Genomic DNA, 24773 nt, shown 5'->3' on the forward strand with positions numbered 1-24773 from the left:
TTGTTTCAATTATAGAATCCAATTAAACAATAATCCCTGCATATTTCATTGTAAGAAAGATTATGTAGCAAATGCCAAGGTTAATTATTGGACAATCGAGTTTACCAATGAATGGGGATGTTGTAATTAGATTCATATAAAGAAAAAAGTGTGAATGTGACCTTTTTAGATGTGTAAAGACATATCAAAAATACATATTACTACAAACAAATGGTGAAGAATGGAAAACTCTACATTCAGCAGCCTTAGCTGGGTTTGGTATATACCAGGTCGTTCATAGACATAGAACTTAGTAAGCATGTCTCAGTGCAGGATTGAGGTCTACATTTAGGTGTGGACTCTATTTCCTACGAGATTAGATCCAGACAGTTAATAGAGCCTGCAATATAAAGCACAGCTTTATTGTAGAGAATAAGCAGTCTGGATTTGGATTCAAATGAAACTGGCTTAGTAGTATAACCTGTGTATACAGATTTTCTGGACCTTGGTTGCTATAAAATGGAAAAGTTGGATTCAATGATGTTTAAAATTTTTCTTAACTCTAAATTATGCAATTTGTTTTAAAATTGTACATATGATACCCTTACTGGTCAACTCTTCTTTATTGTGAAAACAAAATCAAATTTAACTTTCAGCCATGGGCATTTCAGAAGTATGAGTTAGATGGATTTTGGATAGTGGTACGATTATATTCAGACCATTTAACTTTATGAAAAGAATTGGTTCTATTTCTACTAACATTAAAATCCCATATCAATTCATTATTTTCAAACTGAATATAATCTATCAATGTATAAATTATCTTCCTCATGTTGTGGGCCTTCTTAGTGAGACATTGTGAACTATAGATTCATCTTAGGAGTGTTTCTTGAGTGATCACCAATCAATCATGATTTAAATAATGGCTATCCTGGGTAGCCAAGGAATCTAATTAGGAAAGTTATTGAATGGATCCCTTTAGAAAAAATAAAAACAAAAACACAAAATAGCAACAACACAAAAAACCCAGCTGAATGAAATTGTATTTAGTGGTGTAAGTTATCCAAATTGAATCATTTCTACCATTACTGAATTTCAATTAAGAAATAATTGTTAAAAAAAAAAAAAAGAGGTTAGAGAGGGAGAGAGCCAAAGCATAAGAGGCTCTTAAAAACTGAGAACAAACTGAGGGTTGATGGGGTGTGGGAGGGAGGGGAGGTTGGGTGATGGGTATTGAGGAGGGCACCTTTTGGGATGAGCACTGGGTGTTGTATGGAAACCAATTTGACAATAAATTTCATATTAAAAAAAGAAATAATTGTTGAATAGATAAATGTTCTAGAAATATTTTTTCCTGGCAAATAAAAGTTCCAGTTACTTTTCCAAGAACATTTTCATAAATATATATTTGACTTGACCTGCCTGACAACTGTGGTAGGAGTATTCCTCTAAATAGTTAGGATAATTAAACAGAGGGATGCATATTTTTATCTACTGCCCGAATCAGTTAGAAATTTTTTGTTCTATTTGATAGAAAACCTGAAAGTAGCAGTTATTTAAACACAATGGAAGTGGATTCCTCTTTTGGATAATATTCTTTAGTAGACAGTCCTGAGTGTATGTGGTGACTTCTTTTTGTCTGGCTCCATATCTAACTTCCATACTCAAAATCCTTTCATCTCCAAGATGGATGTTGCAGTTCCAGGCATTTTATTTGGATTCTAGACAGCAAGTATGAGGAGAGAAAAGAAAAGCATATTTTCCTTTGAGGACACTGCAAACACCATCTCCACTTACACTGCATTGACCAGGACGTAACCATTTGGCAATACCTAATTGAAATTTAGGCTGGAAAATGTGGTCTTTATTTAAGGTAGTCATGTGCTCAGCTAAAAATCAGGGTTTCTAATAGTGACATAGAATGACAGAATGGATATTAGGAGCTATTACCTATTATTATTAATTATTACCTGGATAAAAAGCATAAAGTACAAAATATATAAGGCAAATTTTCTTCCTTGATTAAGTTATATGGTGATTTGAACAAAATTAACAAATAGATAAAACACTAGCTAATTTAATCTAGAAGAAAAGGGAGAGAATACAAATGTACAAAATAGGAAATAACAAAAAGTTGAGAGAGCACAAATATATAAAATAAGAAATAATAAGTGGAATAACTTGTAATAGTAGAAAATAAAAAAATAAGAGATTAATTTGTGGACCTCCTCTATGAAAATACTTTTGAAAATATAAGCTAAATGGCTAATTTTCTATGAAAATCATTTTACCAATCATGTTCCCTTTTAGATAGTAAGCTTAAACAGATCAATATTTTATAGAAGAATTAGATAAATTACCCTACTGGAAATCATTGGGCCTGAATGATTTAAGGGGAAAGTCTAACAAAACCTTAAAAATTAGATAGTTATAATTCTATAAAAACTTTCATTTTTTTTATGAGACTCCAGTTATACCTTAGTAAAGCTGAAAAAAATCCAGTCAAATTAGATGTGATAAGCTTGATTGAATCCTAGCTTACAAAATTATAAAAGATATTTTGGGGACAACTGAAGGAATTTGAATATGTACTAGATGTTAGATGATTATTAAATTATGATAATATATTTATTTTTAGGAGATGCATGTAAAATTATTTAGGGATAGAGGGGCATAACATCAGCAGCAACAACAACAACAACAACAAAAATTCTTCTAAAGAGTAAAAATTCTTGGGAAAATTTACATTTAATTTTTTTATTTTTAAAAATTTAATTTAGTTTTTATTGAATTTTTTTACATTTAATTTTTTAAACAAATGAAATATTGACATGTAACTCATAAAAACAGAACAAAAGAACATAATCACAGACCAATATCACTATTAATGCAAACATCCTCAATAAACAGTGAACTGAGTTCAATGACATAGTTAAAAGATAATGTGCCAGGACCAAATGGGATTAATTCCAGGAATGCCAGGTAGATTTAAAATTATGACATCCATTAATGAAATAATCCCATAAATTATTTTCTTTTCTTTATTAATTTTGGTGCTATACATATTTTTTGATGCATAAATTCATGACAGTTCATTGTGTACTTTTTATCTTTATAAATTTTATAAATTGTTTAATGCTACATAATTCCATAAATCCAGTGTTTCCATCCACACCTATTTCATTGGCTCCTTCTTCCATCACTGGTTTGGTTGGGTTTTATCATTCAGTAGTATTTTCAGAAGGCTCATGGTTATTATACTCCTCAAATTCTTTACGTTTGAAATTGTTTGCCTTTATAAAATTCTTAATGTCATATGTTATTCCTATGGCAATTTTGTTGAAAGCTTTCCTATATTCTGGTATTAACATTGCTATGAGTAATTTTAAGGCTGACCCAATTTTCTCCCTTAAAAATGAGTTGACTCTTACTTTTAGGTCTGAAACTTTGCTATAGATAACTATTTGCTGCCCTGAAATCCTCTATGATTTTGCATTTGCTTTAGATTTTCCATACTTTAAAAATAAAATATTTTATAAATAGTTGCAGTAAAATAAACCTGGTTGTATTTGAGAGATCTTTACTGTGAACTTCAAACCTCTACCTTGAAACCTGCTGGTTATGCATGTTCAGTGAGCAGAATTTAGAATGCTGTCAAATCTGAAAGTTGATAGCAATTATTTCATTTATCTTGACCCTTCCCAGACACAACCTAATAGACCCCTTTCAAGGGTGCAGGACATGTACTGTTGGAGTACACACAAACGCAAACAGAATAGGTAACTCCATTGGTATCTGGTGGTAGTGGGTTAAATACTCGCTGCTGCCTCTGCTGGCCATTTGGTGTACTAGGGAGCTGTACTGTGGTCTGTGCCATTGCCTTTGAGATCTTATAAAGAAACTTCAGGAATAAACATTCTTTGTGCTTGTAGCTCAGAGCAAGAGCAGAGATCCTGCTGGATGAATAGAGATCATTGGCTGCACCCGATAAGGATTCCTAGGACTCAAAGAGAAGGCTGAATGTCCCAGGTCTTTTACATCATGATTTGGCATTTGCTTTCCCTCAGCAGATATGGGTCCACAGCTACATTCCCAATTGCCATCTTCTTTGTCTCATCCATTCTACCATACCTGCTTTCTGTAAAGTTGGCATGTCTGTCTGGTTCCTTGTTTAGCTGTGTCTCTTTTGCCACTTTGACCTATTGAAGCAGAGTCAGAGATAGTCATCAAGTTTTCTCATATTCCTAGCTTCAAGTAAGGGTCAGTGGCCTGCTTCTTCTTGGTTTTCCACTTACTTTGGAGAGCTCCTTAGGATGCCTGAGATCTGTATAGAAATATGTTCAGAATTTTTTCTTGACTTGGCTTTAATTTGGTAGCTATTTAAAATTTTTTTAATGTTTTATTTATTACTGAGAGAGAGAGAGAGAGTATGAGCTGGGGAGGGGCAGAGAGAGAGGGAGACACAGAATCTGAAGCAGGCTCCAGGCTCTGAGCTGTCAGCACAGCCCAATGCGGGGCTCAAACCTGTGAACTGCGAGATCATGACCTGAGCGAAAGTCAGATGCTTACCTGACTGAGCCACCCAGGCGCCCCATAATTTGGTAGCTATTTTAAATAGATTCTGGGTTGAGGTTGTGGTGTTTTCTAGTATCACCAAAAATTGTTGGTTCTTTCTTTCTGTTTTTAATATTTGTTGTTTTCTCTAGTTTCAGAGTTAAGTGGTGGGAGAAACACCTTTTACCTTTGTTTTAGATTTATCGTGGCCCCCTAGTTGGCCTTTTGGTGGCTAACTACCCCTCTTGGACACAGAGCTAGTTCAGCCTACCACCTTTATTTCCTCTGGATTAATTTTTTTTTTCTGTCTTTATCTCTAAATTACTCTCATTCTCTCACTAACATATGTACACATACTCATATAATCTCACTCCAGTCTAAGATTAGAGTAGAAAATATTTCTTAGTATGAGGTAAGTAGTAAATACTTGTAGGTTAACAATGAAGCATTCTGTGATTAGGTGGTGAAATAGAATGAAAGTAAATACATAGCACAAAAATTTTTGCTGAGATTGACTTAAGTAGTGCTTTTTGAACTCCATCAGCTGAAGTAGGCTTTTTCTCATTCTTTAAATCTCTGTTACAGCTGATTACCTTGCAACTTAGATGTTGCCTAAATAAGGAACAGATTCTGGGAGCCTATTTAAACAGATTCACAATATCCTTTAAAGGACAATGAACTATGATTTTCCAAGGTGTTTCTAAAAGAGAGTAGATCCATTTCCATTCAATTGCTCTGATACTGCCATTCAGAAAATATAAATAATAAGAAAAGACATTTTGGATCTTTGCTGAATAGCTCTGCATTTTTTTATGTGAAATGAATTTTAGAAAAGTATTTTAAAAACTAAAATCATAAGATGCATTCCGGGATAGACCATATTTCACCCAGATCATTTGGAGGATTATGGGCCATTGGAAGGTCATTGGTGTTTATAGTCTGTGTGAAACAGGGAGCAGTTGGAAGGTTCTGTGAGGTGACATGATCTGACCTAACAAGGTCACTATGATTGTTGTGTGGAGAAGGTATTGTGGGTGTAAAAATTGGGAGACCAATTAGGTGGCTACTGAAATAATTTAGGCAAGAAACAATACTGACTTGGACCAGCGTAGTGGCAGGAGGGGTCATAAATGTAAAATTAGAAATATATTTTGAGAGTAAGATTTGCTAATGGACAAGATGTAGGATGCAAGGAAGAGACAGAAGCTAAGGATGAAACCAAACCTTTTGTTCTGAACAAATGCAGGAGTCGAACTCCAATTATCTGAGATGGGAAAGACTGTAGGAAGAGTTGGTCATGAGTAAAATAACAAGAACTCTCTTTTGGACATTTTTCGTCTGAGATGCTTATTAGACATGTGTCCCAAATGGAGATGTCAAGTAGGCAGTTGGGACATAGGGATCTATAATTCAGTGGAGAAATTAGGACTGAAAATATAATTTGGGTGCCTTCAGCTTATAGATGGCATTCAAAGCTATGAGTCCAGATGAGATCACAACTGAAGATTAAATGTGAAAGGGAAGTGAAGAAAGCCTTGAGCACACCCACTTCTACAGTTTGAGAGGTAAGGAGGAACCTTGTGATGAGATGGAGAAAGACAAAAGGAAAACCAGGAGAATGGAGAATCCTTCTTCAAGGAGGAAAGGGTGACCAACTGTGTAAAATGCTTGTGATAGGTCAAATAAGACCGGGACAGAATTGCATATTAGACTTAGCAATGTTGAGACCCTTGAAGTCATTGAGAAGAGATGTTTTTATAAATTAATTCTTTACGTGTGTATGTGTGTGTGTGTGTGTGTGTTTAAATATAATTTATTGTCAAGTCAGCTAACATGCACTGTATACAGTGTGCTCTTGGCTTCGAGAGTAGATTCCCATGATTAATCACTTACATGCAACACCCAGTGCTCATCCCAACAAGTGCCCTCCTCAATGTCCATCACCCATTTTCACCCCCCCATCAACCGTGTTTGTTCTCTGTATTTAAGAGTCTTATGGTTTGCCTCCCTCTGTTTGAAACTATTTTTCCCCTTCTCTTCCCCCCTTGTCTTCTGTTAAGTTTCTCAAATTCTACATATGAGTGAAAGCATATGATATCTGTCTTTCTCTGACTTATTTCACTTAGCATAATACCTTCCAATTCCATCCACATTGTTGCAAGTGGCAAGATTCCATTCTTTCTCATTGCCAAGTAGTATTCCATTGTATATATAAACCACATCTTTTTTATCCATTCATCAGTTGATGGACATTTGGGGTTTTAATTAACATCTTCTCTTCCACGAATATCCAAGCATCAAAACACTGTATCTTCTTTGTTCACCAGAATGTTCATCATTTAGTATAAAAAGCACTTGTAAATATTTATTGAGTGGGTGAATTCACTAGAGATGACCCAAATTTAATCTTTATTTCAGATCTGTTTCTGAGCTCCCATGTCATATATTAAACATTTGGTGGGGGAGTGGAAATTCTTCCTTTGGATTTACCAAAGTCTTTGCCAATTATTAAGTGACTACTCTGGACAAAGCTTTGAGCTTGGACTTAGAATTACAAAAGTAAACTAGGTGCAATTATGCTGTTCAAGAATCTTGTTATAACTGGGAAGGTAGACAAATAAATGGATATTTGAAATGTCCGTGGATTAATATAGCAGTAAAAGTGAAGGAACTTTGTGAAGATGTAGAAGGAATGCTGAGTGGGCCTCGGAGTGAGTGAAGTGGGAGTGTGGGATGGTGAAGACTTCTCAGAGGGCACATCTTTGAGCCTAGTGAGTAGGTATACAGGTGAGGTCTCTGGAAAAGGCAACCCCCAGAGGAGCATGTGCTTGGTGTGCATGTGAGACGAGCCATTTTCTGCAAGTAAACGTATACTTCTTTCTTTGGTTTGAACCCATCCTCCCACATCTGTGCCTCTCAATTCCTCTAACTCTATCTAGACTTTTTTTTTAAGTTTATTTATTTATTTTGAGAGAGAGCACTCAAGCAGGGGAAGTGCAGAGAGAGAGGGGACAGAGGATCCAAAGCGGTCTCTGTTCTGACAGCAGAGAGCCCAATGAAGGGCTTAAACTCTGGAACCGTGAGATCATGACCTGAGCCGAAGTTGGATGCTTAACTGACTGAGCCACACAGGAGTCCCTCTGTTTAGGCTTTTTATTCTTGGTTTGTTTTGCTTCTTTTCCTCTGTTCTCTCTGTTCTACCTCCTTATTTGTGGCTAACTCCTCTTTCTAGTATAGTAGGTTTTTTTTTCTTATTTCTTATACCAAAACCCATTTCTTCGATTTAACCTTGAGTTGAATCTGATTAACCTCCTCCATGTGCAGTGTCTGATGGGCACTGACCAGATTTCAATTCTTCATTTGTTCTCTTCATTTCAGAGGGGCCCCAAAGTAATACTTTTCTCTTTTCTCCTCCACAACTTCCTCAGAACTTAGTTCTCCAGTAAAATCTAAACACCTGAAGTTTCCTAAATTTACCATTCTGTTTAATGCATCTGAATGTCTCCTACGTCTACCACGAGCTTCCTCCCCAGCACACCTTCCCCTCCTCTGGTGACTTAAACTCGTGATTATTTTGTAAGATAATTTGCACACCACCTCAGCTGTAATGTATCATCAAAAGATAGGCCAAGTTAGGCTATGGTACCAAATGATATAAAAATCTATGTGACCTAACACAAGTTTATGTCTTGCACTTGTACGATCCTGCATGGATCTGGGGAACAATTTGGGGATGCTGTCCTTTTTGTGTAGGCCCAGCATCCTAGGATCTTTGGTCTTATAGCAACTTCACGTCAACAAATACTTCCATGACCCCTGGGATAGGTATAGAGAGCATGAACAATTGGGCTCTGGCTATTAAATGCTTCTGCCTGGAAGTGACACACGTTGCTGAAATGTTCACATTTCAGTGGCATGTGTCCATGCGTATACTTACAGAGGAATGTGCCCTGAAGGAAAAGAGAACCAGAAATCTTAGTGATTACTAGGAATGTCTACACTGTGGGATAGGCTGGTAAATAGAATTTTGAGAACACCAGAGGGAATCCTGCTGCTCTATTACCAGTAAGTTATGTACTGGGCAAATTACATTATTTCTCCTTGCCTTTATTCCTTCAGCTATAGGATAGGGGTAATAAGATCATCTATTTTTTAATGTTTATTTATTTATTTTGAGAGAGAGAGAGAGAATGAGAACGAGTGGGGGAGGGGCAGAGAGAGAGGGAGAGAGAATCCCAAGCAGGCTCCTCTCTGTCAGTGCAGAGCTCAACATGGGGCTCGGTCTCCGAAATGTGAGATTATGACCTGCGCCGAAACCAAGAGTCCACCGCTCAACCGACCAAGCCACCCAGGCACCCCAACATTATACTCTGAAATCTAGCACAGTGCCTGCCATACAGTAGGCACTCAATATATTTCACATGCATGAATGAATAAATGAAGAAAGTAATGAGTTTGTCATTTCAGAGCCCTGCACTGGGAACAATAATATTTAGGCTTACAAATGCCTCCTGCTTTTTCCCCGCTAAAGCCCAGTCCTTGATATTCTAGCTCCTGGACTGCTTCTATATAATAGATTGAAAGAATGGAAGCATTCTTGGCCTGAATATTCACGCTGGAAGGTGTGCTTTCCCCACTCAAGAACTCAACTACTTTGCTATTTGGTGTGGTCCACAAACTAGCAGCCTCAGTATCACCTCGGAACTTGTTAGAAATAGAATTCCAGACCCCATTTACTGATCCAGAATCTGTATTTTGATCCCAGATGAATTATATGCATATTAAAATTTGAGAATCGCTGCTCTATAACACTAACGCTGCCAGAACAAGCTCATGTGCCTCCCCATGCACATAGCTGAGAGTTAGGGACTGAGAGAAAGCAGTTGTCCCATTGTTTTGGTCACCTGTGCTCATTATGCCTGATTTATTACTGAAGAATAGAACTTGCTTTTAACTGATCTAATTAGCAGAACATGTTTAGTATTGGGGAAATCATGGATTTAGAAATTCTTTGTTCAAGAAGTTAAAGGATTTGTCAGTTAACTTAATTAGTGTTAACTGGCTTATTATTTATTTCCTTGTCACTGAACATAAAAAGCAGACCTGAGAGAATGGAGGTAGGAAGTTATGGGAAGTAACAGGTGGCTTTTGTCAGGTGGTTTTATAGCATGCAAAGTTGAGACATTTCTTCTATAAATTAGCTGATCTTAATACTATAGAAGACTTTATATGGGTTTTGCTCTACTTGAGAAAGAGATCAGGCAGCTGGACTTCATGTGTCCATAAAGTGGGAAGTAATCTATCCTGGATAAAGACCTTATTTTTTTTTTTTTTTAAGTACTCACAAAGTACATTCCCTGCTGTAAGCATCTTTCATGTGAATGACTGAGAGTGATGCTTGATATCTGTAATGATTCAAGGCAGAGACAGGGCATGTCACAGCTAGTTCACACATGAGTGAGGAACAGTAGAGAAGCCAATAGAATCTAGCCAATGGATTCTAGCCAATAGAATCTAGGCATGATTTGGTGCTGCATAGAACTTTCTATTTCAGGAACCATCAAATGACAAATTTTACACAAAGTCATTATTTCATGACCTGCCTTGAAGTTCTATGCAGAAGGAAATCTCCCATCATCCCTCATAATGGGTAATACAGCTCAGCATAGTAAATGTTAGTGCAGGGTTATTTGGGGGGAGTTTCTTTTTTATGTGAAAAATAGCCAGAAAATTTTCCATAATTTCAGAATGCTTTTGGTTATAGGAGCTAGTTCAAGATACTTATATGATTATGTATAAATGTGTTTTGGGGTATTTTAATAGCAGACTGTGCCCAAGAATCATCAGGCTAGGTTTGATTTCAAAAATTGCTATCTTGTTCTTAGTAATAGCTGTATATTTCTGGCCTGCTGAGATTGCTGTGTTCATTTTGGCTTTCTCCCAGATAAAAAAGTTGTTAAAGATTTATTGGATAACATATTCATAAACAAGTGGTAAACATCTGATACTATCACATGAAGAAACACATGCTGATTTTTATCATATTTTTGTTACCTCCTTAGCATATTTCATAAAAACTGGATCAAACATAAAAGAAACATTTACCAAGAGATACTGCTGCATCTTTTTAACAATCATAACAAACAGTTTGAATAGCTATTTTAACTTGTTTTGATGGATTAATTGGTACTTATAACAAAAATCTCTTGCATAGTTGATTAGTTTGTAACGTTACCATGAACAATCTATGGAAAACAGCTTTGTGCTATGAGAAAGATCAGAAATTAACAACAAAATAGCTGAATTGAGATATTTTTTCCTTAATGTTTCATATTCAAGTGTTTACCAGAGATATTTCTACACTCTTTTCTCAATGACATGATACTAAATATATATATATATATATATATATATATATATATATATATGATGTTTTGTAAAATCAAATGTATCATGTTCACATATAGTCTTTTATATGCATTGTCATACCCATGTAGCTGCCAAATCTATCACAGTGCCTCAAAAGCAAAGTTTATTTTCTCATCTCTGTTGTTATGTGAATAATGTAACACTCAGGTGACTTTAAAACTTGGCAGAAAAAAATGAAGCTTTAAAGGCATTTGTCTTGTTAACGACTAAACATCAATGATAAGTGAGTGAAAAGACCTACCATAGCCAAAACAATTCAAAAAAATAAAGGTGAAGAAAGTTTATTTCCTGATTTGAAAATTTACAATACGGTGGTGTGGTACAGGTGTAAAGATAGATATATAGAAAAATGTAACAGAATTGAGAGTCTAGAAATAAACCCTTCTATTTATGGTTAAATTGACCTTCTACAAAGGTGGCAAGGTGATTCAATGGGAAAAAAATACAGTTTCTTTCAACAAATTATGCTGGAACAATTGGATATACATGTGTAAAAAGGTGAAATTCTAGGACAGATGAATTGGGGAAGACCCTTAGACTATACACAACATTTAATTCAAGTAGCTTAGAGATGTAGGTGTAAGAGCTGAAAAAAATCTTTCAGATGAAAATATAGGAGACGATCTTTGATATCTTGGGTTATGCAAAGATTTCTTGGACATGACACCAAAAGCATGATCCATAAAAGAAAAGAATGGTAAAGTGGACCTCATCAAATTTCCAAACTTTTGTGCTTCAAGAGACTTCATTATGAAAATGAAAAGACAAACCAGAGACAAGGAGAAAGTGTTTGCAAATCATGTATCTGATAAAGGATGTGTATTTGGAATATACGAACAACTCTTACACCTTCAGAATAAAAACACAAACAGTCCAGATAAAAATAGGCAAAATATTGGATAGACATTTAGCCAGAGAAGATATATGAGAGGCTAACAAGCACATAAAAAGATTATCAATGTCATTAGTCATTAGAGAAATGCAAACTAAAACTATAGTGGGATACCATTTCATGCCCATTAGAATGGTTCTAATAGAAAAGATAGACAACGATTATTATCAAGGATGTAGGGAGTCAGAAAGCCTTTTGCATTGCTGGTGAGAATGTAAAATGATACAGCTAATTTGAAAACAGACTGGCAGTTTCCTATAAAATTAAACATCAGTTTATCAAACATTCTAGCAATTCCACACCTAGCCATTTACCCTAGATAAATGAAAGCATATATCTATGTTAAAAAATTACACGTAAATGTTCATAACGTCATTATTCATAATAGTCAAAGAGTGGAAATAGTGTAAATGCACTTCACCTGGTGAATAGAGAAAATGTTGTATATCCATACAATGGAGTACTATTTAGCAATCAAAAGGAATGAAATACTGATAATGCTACATGAACCTCATAAACATTATGCGAAGTGAAAAAAGTCCTACTCCCAAATGTGTGAATTTATTTATATAAAATGATCCAATAAAGGCTAATATATAAAAATACAAATTAGAATACTGGCTGCTTGAGGCATGAGCATGGTATAAAGGCAAGGATTCACAGCTAATGCACATGAGGGTTGTTATTAGTGGGATGAAAGTATTCTAAAATTGGATTATGATGATGGTGTACACCTCAGTAAATTTACTAAAAATCAGTGAATTGTACACTTAAAATGGGTGAATTATATATACTTTTCATATATATAAGATATATATGATATATCATATATATGTGATATATATGATATATATCATATATATGTGATATATATGATATATGTGATATCTGATATATATGATATATATATATATAATATCTCCATAAATTTGTTGAAAATGGTAAATGAATGATTAAAACAAGTAAAATTTAGGTCTGTATGTCATCTTGCTATCCAGTTGGGTTTATCCTTGTTAGAACTTTCATGTAATCTCAGTATTACTACTCCTGATGGTCCCCAACATCCATCAGAACACATCTCTACTCACCAACAAACTACCTCTTTATTTGCAGTATACAAACTTGTACCCATTGCAGATTATTCCCTCTGCAGCTAGGAGAGCAATAGAACCTTCCTAAACCACAGCTAATTATCATTTCCAACTGTATATGGGCCTGAAACGACCTCCTCCCCTAATTATCTCCTACTCATATTTCAGATCCTAGCTGAAATTATGCATCTTTGAGGAATTGTACCTTCTGGATTATTCATATTTGTCTGCCTCCACATTCATAAACCAGTCCTTCAGTTTCACTGACCACCTGCTGTTTAGATTTTTGCTTTGTTTTGGGCATTGATGCCATTTGCCACATTACTTTTAACACAGTAATTCTCTGAAATAGTGTGATAAATGACTGATTAAAATTTGTTAGAAATGTAGCTTTCTCTGTCTTATGTATAAGATTCCTGGTAAGTGGCTTAGAAATAAGTAATTTCACAACCTCCAATGATGCTTCCGTGTATGTAGTATGTAGACCACACACTGTTTTCAAGACACAGAGATACATGGCTTAGGATGGAATCTATCAGGGTATTATTTAATGTAACTTTATTTTGGCATATTTTACATATCATATGATTCACCTATTTAAAGCACACACTTAATTTTTATTAAGTTTACCAAGTTGTGCAATCATCACCAAAAATCAGTTTCAGAACATTTCCATCACCCTGATAATATTTCTCATGTCCATTTACTGCTGATCTCCTTTTCTGTTCCATATACCCTACCCTGGGCAACCACCAATCTACTTTCTGTTTCTATATATTTACCTTTCCTGAATATTAAAAAAATGGAATTATGCAATATGTGGTCTCTTCTGTTTGGCTTCTTTCACCTGACAGTTTATTGTTTAAGAAATAAATGCCAGTAGGTGCGCCTGGGTGGCTCAGTCGGTTAAGCATCCGACTTCAGCTCAGGTCACGATCTCACAGTTTGTGAGTTCGAGCCCGCGTCGGGCTCTGTGCTGACAGCTCAGAGCCTGGAGCCTGCTTTGTATTCTGTGTCTCCTCCTGTCTCTGCCCCTCCCATGCTCATGCTCTGTCTCTCTCTCTCTCCATAATAAACATTAAAAAAATTTAAGAACTAAATGCCAGTGATAAGTGCATGAAAAGACAAAACAGCCACATCATGACCTGTATCAGGGACTTGTCCTTGTTATTGCTAAATAGTGTTCCACTGTATGGGTATACTACATTTTGTCTACCCATTTGTCAGTTGATGAACATTTGGGTTGTTTCCAATTTTTGGCCATTTACAGATGTAAATATTCATGTACAAATCTTTGTGCAGATATATATTTTCTTCTTTTCTTGGGAAGATACCTAAGAGTGGTTATAGTAAATTTATTTAACATTATAAGAAACTAACAAACAGTTTTTAAATTGGCTGTATATTATTTTACATGCCCCTTTCCAATTATCCACATTCTAGCCAACACCTGTCATTGTCTATCTTGATTATGGTCTTTCTAGTGGGTATATAGTGTCTCATTGTGGTTTTAATCTGCATTCCCCTATTGATTAATAACATTGAGCATCTTTTCTTGGGCTTATCCACCATTCATATATTGTTTTTGGTGAAATGTTTATTTAAATCTTTTGTCCATGTTTTGATTGGGTTGTCTGTTTTGTTGTTGAATTGTAAGAGTTCTTTGTACATTCTGGGTACATGTTCCTTATCAGATATGTGTTTTGCAAATATTTTCTTCCTGTCTATGGCTTGTGGTTTTATTTTATTAATGGTGTATTTTGAAGTACAAGACTTTTGAGGAAGTCCAATTTATTAAGTTTTTTAATGGACCATGATTTCAGTGCTGTATTTAAGGAATCTTTACCTGACCCATATCTCAAATATTTTCTCTTGTGTTATCCTCTAAAATTTTTGTGTGAGAGTTAAGGTCTGAGTATTGCACTGTTGGTGGGAATGCAAACTGGTGCAGCCGCTCTGGAAAACAGTGTGGAGGTCTGAGCTCATTTTCTTGGCATGTGCTTTTCCACTTGTCCAAGAATCATTTGTTTAAAAAGCAAATAGATTTTATATATAAAAAAGAATATATCGGTTAAGCATCTGACTTTGGCTCAGGTCATGATCTTGTGGTTTGTGAGTTCAAGCCCTGCGTCGGGCTCTGTGCTGACAGCTCAGAGCCTGGAGCCTGGAGCCTGGAGCCTGCTTCCCATTCTGTGTCTCCCTCTCTCTCTGCCCTTCCCCTGCTCATGCTCTGTCTCTGTCTCAAAAATAAATAATACATGAAAAAAATTATATATAAAAAGAAAAGAATATATCTGTCCTTATGCCTATACCACATTGTCTTGGTAACTATACTTTTATATTAAGGTTTGAAGTTAGGAAGTTAGGCTTCCCAATTTGCTCTTCTTTTCAAAATTGTTTTGGCTCTTTAGGTCTTTTGCAATCCCATATACATTTTAGGCCAATGGGAAAATCCTACATACTACACATTTCTCATCAATTTTTGCAAAAAAAAAAAAAAGACTTACTGGAATTTTAATAGGTATTGTGCTGAATATATAGCTTGTGTTGATAAATGTCAGGGAAATTTTCCATCTTAAAACTAATGAGTATTCCAATTTAAGTAGATGGAATGTCTTTCTAATCATTTAGAAATTAATTTCCCTCAATAATGTTTATAATTTTTAGTGTATAAGCCTTCCACTACTTTTGTAAATTTATTCCTATGTATTATATATTTTTATTTTATTTTTTTAATATGAAATTTATTGTCAAATTGGTTTCCATACAACACCCAGTGCTCATCCCAACAGGTGCCCTCCTCAACACCCATCACCCACTCTTCCCTCCCTCCCACCCCCCATCAACCCTCAGTTTTTTTTCAGTTTTTAAGAGTCTCTTATGTTTTGGCTTCCTCCCTCTCTTTTTTTTTTTCCTTTTTTTTCCCTTCCCCTCCCCCATGAGAAATTTCTGGTAAGTTTGTCAGGATCCACATAAGAGTGAAAACTTGTGGTATCTGTCTTTTTCTGTATGACTTATTTCATTTAGCATAACACTGTCCAGTTCCATCCACGTTGCTACAAAAGGCCAGATTTCATTCTTTCTCATTGCCACGTAGTATTCCGTTTTGTATATAAACCACAATTTCTTTATCCATTCATCATTTGATGGACATTTAGGCTCTTTCCATAATTTGGCTATTGTTGAAAGTGCTGCTGTAAACATTGGGGTCCAAGTGCCCCTATGCTTCAGCACTCCTGTATCCCTTGGGTAAATTCCTAACAGTGCTATTGCTGGGTCCTAGGGTAGATCTATTTTTAATTTTTTGAGGAACCTCCACACTGCTTTCCACAGCGGCTGCACCAGTTTCCATTCCCACCAACAGTGCAATACAAATCAAAACCACACTCAGATACCACCTCACACCAGTCAGAGTGGCTAAAATGAACAAATCAGGAGACTATAGTTGCTGGCGAGGATGTGTATTATGTATTTTTAAAATCTCACCCAAGTATTTGAGACCTATCATGATCAAAGATGATTTTAAACCTGTATATTCAGATATTAGCAGTGTTTATGTCTGACAATGTAATAACAAGTGTAACTTTATTTTTAAATGCTTGTCCATATTTTCCAAAATTTCCAGAAGGTTCATAAATCTCTTTTTAAGTTGGTGATGTCCCAAAACATAGTAAATCATCAATATAAGAAAAATATATATGAGATGGAAAACCTTAACAATAATAATTAAAGCTGTTGTGTGCTATACTGTCACCATATACCAGGAGTTTTCCCTAAGAACTTTACATGTATCCCCTCATTTAATTTTCTCAATAGATGCATGGATTATGTCTACTTTAATGCCTATTTTATTGATATGGAAACTGAATCAAAAAGTAATTAAGTTACTTGCCCAAGGTCTCAAGGCTTACAAAGGGCAGACTAGTAGTTTGAACTGGCTCTAGATCCCATGCTCTTAACCACTGAATATTGGAATAAAATCCATCAACATATAAATAATAAATACCTCTGTGTAGGTTAAGATAGATATTTTTAAATAAAATGTTATTTTGAATTTTCTAAACGAGTGTTAATGTTTTTACAATTAGAAAACAAACATTTGCAAGTGGCATAAAATAATTCAGTGGTGGACTCTACCGCATAGGATACTTTTGCTTTCCTGATAGATCATTCTGAGACTCATTCACCAGTGGTTGACCTAATAAGTAAAAACATTTTATCTTTCTCTATGAAATGCCTATTCTATTACTGTAATCAAAATTTTACACTTAAATCTTATATTACTTTATCCTTCAGGCCAATCCAGTAGCAATTTCAGTAGTGTAACAAAAAGAAGTGCATGTTCACATATTCAGATAAATATAATATAAATAAGGAAAGCAAAGGGAATACAGATATTTTTAAAAGGTTATTAAAAAAAAGACATACAATGTATTTTCTTTCACTCATGCATCATTAAATGGATCCCTATGTAATGTTTAAACTGACATTTCCACTCAGGTTTCTTCTGTTTTTGTGTCTTATTAGTGAATAGACTTTTTAATGTCCCAAAGTCATAAGGTCATTAGAGAAACCTTGTATACTATAATTAAAAATTGCTATCTTCTTAGCTGTTTTGCTCAGCAAAGGCATAGGGCACAGTGTCTTTTAGAAACATTGCTCCTGAGATGGGAATAAAAGATTTTGACCTTTTAGTGCAGCATTCATGAGTTGGAAGAACTTCATTTATTTTAGGTAAAGAGCAAATGGAGCATTGCCTATTTTTAGTAATTCAAGAAGGACTGGAGTCACCTACAACTTGCCAGTCAATAGTCTTTTCTAATGTTATCCATTTAGGAAAGTATTGTACTTGTCTTTAAAACATCAGTGGCTCTTAGCTAGCAATTTGAACACATACACACACACGCACACAACCATATGACTATAGTCTAGTTACTGATGAACTATAGTCATAAAGAACACGACCCTTATGTGTGAAAGCCTTCTTCCTATTCCAACAGACGGGACATATTCTTCAAAACTGAGAAGTCATTTAAAAATTGACTCTTAAATGTAAAATAATTAGAGCTCTGAGACTCCATCTAGTTCAATGTTTAAATGTGAAAAAAATGGCATAAGGTCTATTTGATATTAAATTAACTCTATAAACACAATAATATTGACTGACCCAGCTTGCTCACACATAAAATTAAGTACATGGATAATCTCTGCACATACTTTCATTTTAAAAGAAAAAAATCAGGTAATAATTAAAAACTGGTAAGAAAAGATATGGTCAATTTCACTTTAGTCACTAAGTCACATTTTAAAGCCATATGTAAGTGCTTGGAAAGCTAAGTTCACAAAGTAAAGTTTGTTTAGACCATATGGAATTATGAACATCTAAAAGTTATGTAAGTTCATTGAATTGTCTTGAGCCTATATAGTTCGAGAAGAAGCAAATCCTACTATGGCAAGTTTAGTTACTAGGATTCACCACTGCCACTCTAAACAATCGATACAAATTGCTGCATAATTGGCCCAGCTGTGATAATCCATTGATCATGATGACAAGCTGCAGAGGACCAAAGCCATTGATTTTACCTGCTGTGGCATACTTTGTTAACCATGTGCAGACCTGGATGGAAATACTGGGGAATAGAGAGTCCACCATGTGGTTTGCTTCTGCATTGAAAAAGACTGTGGCTAACAATTAAAAAGGGAATTCAAAATAAATAGAAATGTCTGTTTTTGAGGGTTGGAAAAAACATGGGGCGGGCTTGGGATTTGAGCCACGTGAGGGGCCCAAATTTCCTATTATTGCTGGTTAGAAGGACAAAATCAATTAGCACCTCTCCTAGTCAGGACCCCCTTAAAAGAAAAAAGAATGACTGAGGGATGGCAGTGATAGAGGGGGAGACAATGTGTTGATTTTAAAAACAGCATGGAAAGAGAAATTCTGAGTGATATTAATAACTTGTGAAAATTATGTAATTTCAGAAGGCTAACCTGGGAGCAATCCAAAATTTATTTTTAGAATCAGATGTGTCAGACACATTTACACAAAACCAATTTCCTAACTCATCAAAGATAGAAACCTTGGAACTAGATGCTGCATGCCTAATCTACAAAAAATATATATATAATAGTTATTTTAGAATAAATCCCTGTTTCACTGATGGCACAAGTAGCAATTTAACAAAAATCCCACACAGAATAAAACATACTGGGATGCCTGGGTGGCTCAGTCAGTTAAGTGTCTGACTTCAGCTCAGGTCATGATCTTCTGGTTCATGAGTTCGAGCCCCAAGTTGGGCTCTGTGCTGACAGCTCAGAACCTGGAGCCTGCTTTGGATTCTGTCTCCCTCTCTCTCTGCCCTCTTCCACTCACTCTGTCTCTGTCTCTCAAAAATAAACATTAAAAAATTTAAAAAAGAATAAAACATGCTATAGTCAACTTGATATAAACTATGTACAAGATGAAGAATAAAATCCTGTAATGGAGCAGCTGTTAGAGAGACTTAACATAGGACAAAGCTGACATTTCCTATGAGCTCTTTTTAAATTCTGCTATGACCAGTATAGAAAGGTCATAGAGTAGTGAGGGTAGATGTGATCTTTATGTGATTCACTGATAGAAAAAAAAATCTTTTTGAAATCCAATTATATACAGAAAGAAACAGCATAATTCATTTTGTACTAGATTCTTCAGAAAAATTTTAAGTTCAGATATAAAGTCTCCAGAGCCAAGTAGTTTGGAAGAAAAGAGACCAGCTAATTAGGGTAAATCTAGTTAACTGAGGAAGACTGATCAGCATAATTAATATTGTTTGGGGGATGAAAGGAAATATATGGATTAGAAAAAGTATTCTGTCTTATGGAATGAATACATCTCAGGAATAAAAGGCACAGCATAGGGAATATAGTCAGTGATATTGTAATAGCACTGCATGGTGACAGCTGGTAGCTACACTTGTCGTGAACATAATGTGCAGAGATGTTGAATCACTACGTCATACACCAGAAACTATTGTAACATTGTGTGTCAGCTATACTCAAATAAAATAACAAAATCAAATTACAAAACAAAAAAGAAAACAGAGGAATAAGAAAGAACAGTGTACTATCTTGTACATGTACCTGAATTAAAAGGAAGATTCAAGGTATTATTTACTTCCCAGATACGAACTTGATAAATATTAATATTATTTTTGGCACATTTGAAAGAGATGATATAGACCTCTTTGAAAATTTGGATTCTATTTGCAGTCTATTTAGATTGATGCCCTTAAATATTGTTAATTGTTATATCATGAGATTTGACTCAGCGTGTCTAAGTCGACTGCGTTGGGATTGGGTAGATTCGTAGGACCCTCTCTGGAGCAGGCACTGTGAAGAAAACAGCAGTAGGAGCAGGAAAAAGTTCAATCTAGGAAGCAAAAAACCACATGTAAAGAGTATGACAAGGAGAAGCAGATAACAGTACCCCAGGAAAGTAGTTCATATTGGAGGCGAGTTTTAATACCAAACAATGGGGGAGTGGACAATATTTGTCTAATAGTTGGAGAGGGACAATTGAGGAGGGGTCAGTATACAGACATGTTGCAACAAGACTGGCAGGTTTGCATCAGGAAATCCTGTCAGCAGGTAGCAGAAGTCCAATCACAGAAAGCCACCCCCCCCCAAAGAGGACTGTGGTGGGTACGACAGACTTGCTTTCCCCAAATCGATTCCCACCTCTTTCTGCTGTGGCTTCCTATACTGCAGAGGCTAGTGAGCTAAATCTACATTTCCCACATTTCGGGACATGATTTATGTTCTGTCAACCAGATGCCTTTACATAAGACTTAAATCTAGAACTAAAGTAAGAGTGGAGGGAAACATGACATGAGCCTCCTATTTTTGCTGGTGCAGATTGAAGTGCAAGTGCTTTGATCTTGAGCTAGCAGCTGTCACCACGACTTCTTGATTCATCAGGCCACTTCTTGATTATGGCCAGGGCAGCAGCAGTTCTGGTCATGACTTAAGTTTCCTCTCCTGGAAGATCAGACTAAAGTCTCTTCAGTTTATAAACAATTTGAGAAGCCACTTAATACCCAATAAAACAAATTTCTTTCTGCTGGCATGGTCTAGAGTAGGTTTTATTCTCTGTAACTGAACCCTCACAGACTGTTGTGGTTGCAAGCAACTGGCTCTCAAGGAGTGAAATTCTGAGATTAGTTAGCTCTCTGGTTTGAACTGAAGGCGGCTAAGAATCTGTTGGTATCATAAAATAGACACTGGTACGTACTGGTGATGTAGTACCTCATCACCTGGGGTTGTTCAGAATAAGAAGCCTATCAATGACAATGTTCTGGTGGCTTAAGAGATGCTGGTAATTATGTGAGGATTAAGGAATGCAGGGAGGGTTGTGAGTATGTGGGGTAGATTTTTCTATCAGCTCCAGAGAACTTAAAGGACAAATGATAAAATTAAATATAAAGTGCTCTGCTTAAGTATGGTCAGAGAATCGAGGAACTTCCATGGCTGCCTGCAGGCCTCTCTTCTGTCTTGTAGTTGTTCAATGGACAGAACCAAAAGATAGAACCAGAGTCTGATCCTTCAGGTTTCTGAACTGCATAACAGTGTGGATTCATACACTTCATGTTTCTTGTGTGAACCCTAGCGCATTTATCAGGATGAATGGGGCCAAGAAAACTGAGATATGAAATGTGGTAGATTCATATGTCCCTGAGTACCTTAAAAGCCCATATTCCATCAAATGTTCCTTGAAAGCAAAAGCAAACTTGTTTCCTGTTTTAGGAGGCTGTTCTTTTCTTGCCAGAGGGCCACGTGATGACTTCACTGGAGGGAGTTAAGTTAGCAGAAGTTGTCAGCTCTCTGTGTGTCTATACCCCAACATTGCCTTAGAGCCATATAGAATAAATCCCGGCATGCGAGTGTGGTGGCAAATACAAAGTCAAAGCTGGAGGGAAAAGATTTATACAACAAAAAGAATCACAAGATTTTGCTCAGTTGCAATGGCAAAAACCTGCAATATGTGTGGGAATGGATTCCAAGGGTGTCAGACCAAGAAGAGAGAAGAGTAATTTTAGATTGGGTTGGTTATTTTGCATTGGGTGCACTTGCCAGGGATTCCATGTTCAATATGCTCACTTGAGTAGCTCAGAATGTTTGACAGAATTGTTGGTATGGTGGTAGCCAATGTATAAGCTATGTTACCAGAAATTTCTTGGGATAATGTAGAGAAATGGATGTAAAGATAAAGAAATATTAGGGTATGTTTATGATATACAAATCACTCATCTACATTTAGTTATGTCTCATGAGACAGACTACAGGGCACTTTTCTACAGTGAGGCACTGTGTTAATAAAGAAACACCTTAAAAATCATCAGAGTGGCTGTTCTCTGCAGGCCAGACCTGACCATAGGAGTTGCTGCTAAAGGATAGGGCTCCTGACTTTTCTGGGGTTGATGGGGTCCCAGGCAGCAAAGTGCAGGGGATGCTACAATGACAGACCCAAGACAGAGGCAGATGGATGTGGTTCCCCTAATAGGTAGCTGGAGAGATATCACAGGGTCTGACTGCCAGGGATAGGAATGTGCAGGACTGTTATCATGCTCCTTGATCTGCATAAGCTGAAACTAAAAAAAAAGCTAAATTCTAGGTGACCTGAGTAACTGTAATCATGAGTTATAGCCCTTTTGCAGTTCATAGACCCAAGCCCAGAAATGAATGAGCAAGTATCCTACAATAGTGCCATGAGCACTGTTCCTGGTCTTCCCCTGAAAAGGACCTGCAGCCACCTCTCAGGAAAATGGCTTTGCCTGGGAGAAAGGAGCCACCCAGACCTTTGCGGATTATTGACATGGGCTCGAGCTAATGTTGATTCCAGAATGCTGTTGTGGCCCACTACACAGAGGAGGCTTACTGAAGTTCAGAGAGTATCAGTGGATATGTGGTCTGGGTTCCTTTCACAGTGAGTCAACAGGGACCTACTGGTGAATCATTCCATAGCTACTTTCCTGGTTTTCATAGGTATAGCTGGAACAGACTTGTCAACATCTACATGTTGGCTTCCTGGTCCATGGAGTGAAGGCTCCGGATGGGCAAAAGGAAGCCTCTGTGCCAAGGTGTTGCCATAATAGTCAACCTAAAAAATGCCATGCAGCTGGAGGGGTTGTAGAGATGAATGTTACTATCAAACACTTGAGGAAGGTAGGAATAATAATTTCTGTTACATTTCCCAGTTACCCCCATCCTCATTAAGCTCTCCTGCTTGACCAGTGAGAAGATGGATGGGTTTGGGGAACAATATTAATGGATTATCAGAAACTTAATGAGAAGGTGATTCCAAGTGGGGCTGCTGTTTTATATGTGGTTTATTTTCTGCAGTCAACACAGACTCTGATTCTTGATATAGAACTGTTAAGTTGGCAAATTCTTTTCCTAGATTAAATACCCCAATAAGGAGAGACCACAAAAACAGTTTCCTTTAAATAGCAGGGACAGCAATGGACTGAGGACTATATCAACTCTCTGGCTCTGTAGTAATTTAGTTCAGGGATTGGCAAACTATTCCTAGAAAGGGTCAAATAGTAAATATATTAGGCTTTGTATGCCACATATGGTCTCTAATGCATATTCTTTTTCCTCTTTCTTTTTAAAAACCAACCTAACAAATAAAAATCATTCTTGGCTTGCAAGCTTTACAGAAACAGGCTGCAGGGCAAATGTGGCCTCTAAGCCATAGTTTGCTGCCTTCTCGTTTGGCTCATGGGCTTCTTAAGCACTTCACCTATCCCCAGGATATCATGCTGCTCCATTACATGGAAACCATGTCTATAATTATGGATCCAGTGAACAGAGAGTAGACCTGGATGTCCTGGTAAGATATATTGATGTCAAAAATGAAAGCTAAATCCAATAAATTTCAGTGACCCATTTTTAAGACATAGAGTCAATTTTTCAAAAAGTTGTTTTTAATTCTGGGTTTTAGAAAAAAGAAAAATCCAAGTCAGGAAAATTGTATACAAGCTCTGAGAAGGATGAACAGTAAAGTGCGTCTTGAAGCTGGTCCCTCCAGTGGGGGATGGCTGTCCTCAGATCCTTCCCACCAAGGGCCTTTGGACCTGAGAAATGACTGAGCCCATACCAGGGTGTCAAATGGCTCCAAACATAAGGAGAGAGAGAAACAGTGGCTGAGAACCAGGGGACCTGATAAAGTAGGTCCTTGGAATATCGATTTTGAGCCTTTTATTTTATACCACTAAGCCATTTTGATTGGGGGTATTGTCTGACATTGAGATAGAAGAAAGTCAAAATTTGACTTTAATTTTATTTGTCAAATTGCTAGAAAAAATCCTATCTATAGGTAATATAAAAATAACCGTGTTCCAACGGAATTTTAAAGAAAGAAACATTTAGAGATTGCTGAAAACCATGTAATTGTGTAATTGTGCAAGCAAAGATGACTTTTTTAATTCATTTTTAAGAATGGTTTAAATTGGTTTGTGTATAATAAAAAGTTAGCCTTTCATCAATACTTGTGTAAATAAACTGCAGCATCCAGGGAATGTAGATTATCAAAGGACAATCAAGCTGTGGTTTACTATTTCACATAGTATGCTTTCTCTTTTGCAACTAATATAAGCCACAACTGCATGCTTTATTATAAAAAGCAGAACAAAAACTGGCCAGTGTTTTCCTTATTTTAGAAAGACAAGGCTCAACAATGAATCACATATTAGGAATTTGACCTGGACAGTAATAGATTCAACTTTCGTGTTGCCATGTTGGCTTAACCCCATCTGTAAAGTGTGTCTGTAGTGATGACAAGTACTGAA

At 36.3% G+C, this 24773-nt stretch overlaps 1 long non-coding RNA gene across 3 annotated transcripts in view; it reads left to right on the forward strand.

Annotated features, from left to right (window-relative positions):
* The window catches only part of LOC113601470 (uncharacterized), a 102572-nt gene that overhangs the window by 71017 nt on the left and 6782 nt on the right, over positions 1-24773 (forward strand). The window lies entirely within an intron of this gene.

The sequence above is a fragment of the Acinonyx jubatus genome, chromosome B1 (genome assembly GCF_027475565.1).
Source record: "Acinonyx jubatus isolate Ajub_Pintada_27869175 chromosome B1, VMU_Ajub_asm_v1.0, whole genome shotgun sequence".
In the NCBI taxonomy this organism is placed as follows: Eukaryota; Metazoa; Chordata; class Mammalia; order Carnivora; family Felidae; genus Acinonyx; species Acinonyx jubatus.